This window comes from Elaeis guineensis, chromosome 3 (genome assembly GCF_000442705.2).
Source record: "Elaeis guineensis isolate ETL-2024a chromosome 3, EG11, whole genome shotgun sequence".
NCBI classification, from domain to species: domain Eukaryota; kingdom Viridiplantae; phylum Streptophyta; class Magnoliopsida; order Arecales; family Arecaceae; genus Elaeis; species Elaeis guineensis.
The window spans coordinates 63551736-63556801 of NC_025995.2; the positions used below are offsets into that span (position 1 = coordinate 63551736).

The 5066-nt window shown below is 34.0% G+C and overlaps 1 non-coding gene across 1 annotated transcript; it reads left to right on the forward strand.

Annotated features, from left to right (window-relative positions):
* Positions 1-601: 601 nt before the first annotated feature.
* LOC114913181 (small nucleolar RNA R71) lies at positions 602-708 on the forward strand. Its single transcript, XR_003799224.1, has one exon. It is a non-coding gene; the product is annotated as a small nucleolar RNA R71 (small nucleolar RNA).
* Positions 709-5066: the final 4358 nt, after the last annotated feature.

Genomic DNA, 5066 nt, shown 5'->3' on the forward strand with positions numbered 1-5066 from the left:
CCGAAGTCACATTGGCTAATTTTTCAATAGCCAATTCTCAAGATTGCTTGCTCTCAGGTTGTTGTACAATTCCTTAAGGTCTTGGCTGAAAATCAGGGGCATTAAGAGGTTTGAAACTGCTACCTTGATTATCTTGATCCTTCTAAGAGAAGTTGGGATGATTCCTCCATCCTGGATTGTAGGTGTTGGAAGAGGGATTGCCCTGCTGCCTGTTGAAGTTAGAAACAAACTGAGCTTATTCTACCTGCTGACAATCAAAACTCATGTGAGCTCCTCCACACCAATCACAACTAAAAATAGGGTTAGAAACAACATTAGCAGTACCAAGCTTAGCAAACATTTTTACAAGAGAATCAACCTTGGTATTCAACATATTGATACCATCAATATCATACATACCTGGTGCTCTTTTAGGCATACCTCTCTCATTTGACCATTGATAGTTATTGGAAGCCATCTCTTCCAACAACTCATAAGCTTCTATAGTAATCCTGATTGAATGCGTTAATCCATCAAGGCACCTCCTGCAGTAGCATCTATAGTAATCCTGACTGAATGCGTTAATCCATTATAAAAAGTTTGCACAATCAACCAATCAGGAAGATCATAATGTGGACACTTCCTCTGCAAATCTTTATATCTTTCCCAGGCTTCATACAAAGATTCACCATCTAACTGCATAAAACTAGTAATGTCATTTCTGAGTTTTATAGTCTTATCTGGGGAAAATACTTATGCAAGAAGGCTTGTGACAAGGTGTTCCATGTTGTAAAAGAATTTGAAGATTTGAAACTCAACCAAGCCTTAACTTTATCCTTAAAGAAAAAGAAAATAACCTTAACCAAATTGCATCCTCACTAGCTCCATTGATCTTGATAGTGTCACATATCTCCAAAAAATTGGATAAGTGCTCATTTGGGTCCTTTGTAGTTCCTCCACCAAATTGTTCTTGCTATACCATCTGAATGAGATTAGGTTTGATTTCAAAATTGTTGGCATTGATAGTTGGTTTCACAATGCTTGTCTGAGCCTCATTGATATTAGGCATTGCATGATCATGCAAGGCCATTTGGTTCTCGGCCATGACTATTAGCTGTTCTTCCTCTAGTCTTCATTCTTTCCTTAGTGCGTGCAAAGTACATTTGATCTTTGGATCCAAATTCTCCAACTCCAGACTATGGCCTCATCTCATGCACCAAAAATAACCTGAAACACAAGAAACACAAAATAAATAAAATTAAAGCAATTAAAACTAACAAACAAGAACATAAAATTTTAACAAAACAAAGCAAACAAAATAGTCCAGATTAATAAGAAATTTTTTTCTCGTTGATATAACAATCACTCCTCTCTGACAATAATGCTAAAAACTTGATGTCCCTTAAAACTAATCCACAAGTGTATGGATCGTAAGTAGTAGTAAAGGGCAAATAAAGTATCGTTCCCACGAGAAAGAGGTTCAAGTACCAAAATTCTGATCTCTTATATTATCTAGCCAAGCCAAGTTCAAATGATTAAATTTGAAATTCAATTAAATTAACTGATTATTGGTTGTAGTACCTAAGACCAAATCGAATGCAAAGTTTTAAGGTTTAAGTTAACAATGATTGATGGGCTCCTAGAATATAGATTTCATCACTTGATTTCCTGTGATCATTTTAACATAATAGATTGGTCTTATTCTTGTTAGTAGTAATGACTACACTCCAATTTTATGTGATGATCTCTTTCAAGATTCAACACCTATACTCATATTAATCTTAAGCCTACTTTCGTGATCTTTAATTTTAATATGAGTTCATTAAGTTCTTTAGATGTCTTCAACAAAAGTCACAATGGGGTGCCCTTATTTCTAAATAACACTACCAAGGTTTGATGTTTTTACCAATTAATATCACACTTTATTTTTCAATCCATCATGTAACATCTTAAACATGCAATTAATGGCCAGTTATTCACACGAATTAAATTCAAAAACACCAAATTATACCAACAAGATTATCCGATTAAGAGCATCAAATAATCATAGGAAAATCAAGGACTACATCTAAGTTCTAGGACAAAACATCTAGCTACTCATTGATAGAAAAGCACACATGATGTTCATTGAATAAAATAGAACAATAATCATCCTTTACCAACAAGAATTCAGCAAACTACAGCAGGGAGGAAGAAAGAAAGAAAGATCTATTGTAATGGAGAAGGCATGTAGATCTGATCCGGGCTCCTCTCCTCTCGAATGTCGGTTCTTGGATTTACAATCTTCACTTCCAAGCCTTCTTCCTTCCTCTTTGATGTCCTCATTCTTCCTTCTCTTCTCCCTACTCTCTAACTTCCAGATGATCCCTCTCCCAGAAATCTCTCCATGCTAGCTTTTTTTTTTCTTCTCAGTTGTCTGTCAAAAATTCCTAGTCATCTGCCAATTCTAGCTGATTCTTCTTTAATTTCCCATTCTTTTCTACCTAGAATCTCTCCTTTTTTTTACAAAATCACTCAACTCATGGCTTTTAAATTTTGAAAACACATGGTCCAAAATCATGTCAGAAACTCAAGGTCGAAACAGGTTCATTCGTGAAATGAGTCAACTCATGCTGAAGTCGAGTCGACTCGTCTTCATTTCGCTATAGCATCCTGAAACTCAGCTCTCTGTCAATTTTCTCGAGTCGAAGTCTTAGTCTCGAGTCAACTTGCCTAGTTGACTCTACAGTAATCGAGTCGGCTTGGGATGAAATCAAGTCGGCTCGCCTGATACTCTTCCTAAAACTCTTTCTTTTCATGAATTTCCTTAGACCCAACTTGTTCCTTCTTTATTTTCTACCCATATTCTATCCAAGTAAATACCTTAACACCTACAAAATATAAAAAAAATCAAAAATTAAGTAAATACAAAATAAAACCCAAAATACTAACAAAGCAACTAATAAACATAGAAATCAACCTAAAACCAAGTACTTATGACCACAAAATTTATGCAAATTATTCTCCAATCAGATATCCATCCTTGAGTCAGATATCCAACATCTCCTCAAGGCAATGATCTTGAGCTGAAATTTAAGAATAAAAATTTTCTTCAATCCAACAGAAAACTTGATATATCATTATATTATAAATATAATATTTTGATATCATATATTATATTATATTATATCATATTGATACTATATAATATATTTATGATATATTATATCAATTACAATATATTATTAATGATATTATTGTTATATTATTATTCAAAGATAATTTTCAATTACAACATAAATATATTATTGTACATTATAATTATATAATTAAATATTTAATAGATTCCTTATGTATGCCTTATTTTTCTAATCAAAATAAATATTAGTAATAAAAAATAATATATTATAAGTTGATTTTATAATAATATATAATTAATATATCTTTAAAGAATAAAGATTTATAAGACTAATAAATATACTTTTAATGAAATACATTGTTGCTCCTAGATTGATTTTGATGATTACAAAGCAGATTGAAGGGATACAAATAATTTTAAAATGAAAAAGTCCTTATGCTCTTCAAGGGCAAAATCATAATTTTACTAAAATACTGATTTGATAGTATCATTTGGTAGAACAAATAATTTGAAATCTATTGATGAAAATTTTATTGTGTTTGGATTTATATTTTTGAAGTTATGAAGGTTTGAAGTGCATGAGTCAACTCATGAGTCAACTCATGGCACTGTGAGCTGATTGGCACGCAAAAATTCTCCTTGGCACGCTAGTTTTCTGGCTTGGCACGACCTGTGAGTCGACTCATGAGTCGACCCACAAAGCATGAGTCGACTCATGAGTCGACCCCTGCTAATTTGAGCAAGAATTTTCAGAAACGCATTCTCTGGTTTTTGCAACAGAGGTCGACTCATGAGTCGACCCCTGAAGCATGAGTCGACTCATGAGTCGACCCCTGCGACGGGAAATATCAGCAACGGCTATTTTTTTGTCCGTTTTAATTACTATTTATGCTTCCTAAAAATCCTCTAACGGCTCTTTATCTACCTAAATTATTTTCTCTTGCTTCTAATGCTACAAAATGCTTAAAATGATGAAAGAAATTACAGATTAAATAGCGGATCAAACGTGAAATCAAAAAAAAGAGAAGAACAGAAGAGAGGATCTAAAAATCTGCATGAAAAAGCCTGAGATCAACGAAAAATCCAAAAAGAAAAAGAGAGAGGATCCACAATATACCAGAGAGATTGTGAAAGAGAAAAGCAAGATCTTTCAAGGAGAGAATTCTTCACGCCTATTATTTCAACCTTGATCTAGAGATCGTTCAAAGCTTTCAAGAGATCTTCAATCAACAATCAACCTCTTCTCAAGCATTCAAGCGTTCATCCACTTTGAGAAAATCTGAAAAAGGGGTTCTTCATTTGAGTAAAGCTTTTATTGTAATATTCGCTCATTTAAGGAGTTGTTATTGTATTAATCTGTGCTCAAAATTTTCTAACTCTTTGTGAGTTTTTGTTCTTGTTTTTGGAGGATTTCTAAAACAAGGAAAGGTTGATCCGAACCTGAAATCGGAGTATTTTGGGTTTACTTGTACTCGAGAAACAAGTGATCTAGCTTGGGATAGCTAGTGTCGGAGTTTCTGACATTTTATATTCGGGTTGAATACAAAGGATAGTGGATTGAAATTCCCAAGTAGGATCTTGGGGAGTGGATGTAGGTGCAAGGTTAGCACCGAACCACTATAAATCCTTGTGTTTGTGGTGTGCTTTATTGCTTTATCTTATTTCTTTATTATATCCTTGCAATACTGCTTTAGGTAATTAATATGGATTTAAAGTCTTTATTTTGTTCTTCATAAGTAATCAGTTGGGCTTAAAATTTTTAGAAATCCAATTCACCCCCCCCCTCTTGGGTTGCATAGCTGGGCAACAAGTGGTATCAGAGCCGGTGCTCTAGCCCTTCTTTGATCTAACAATCAAAGAGCCAAAGATCTATGACAACCCATGTTGGAACTTCTCTAGCCGAGGGGCAATCAACAAACCGACCTCCACTTTTCAATGGGTTTAATTACACCTATTGGAAAGCTCGGAT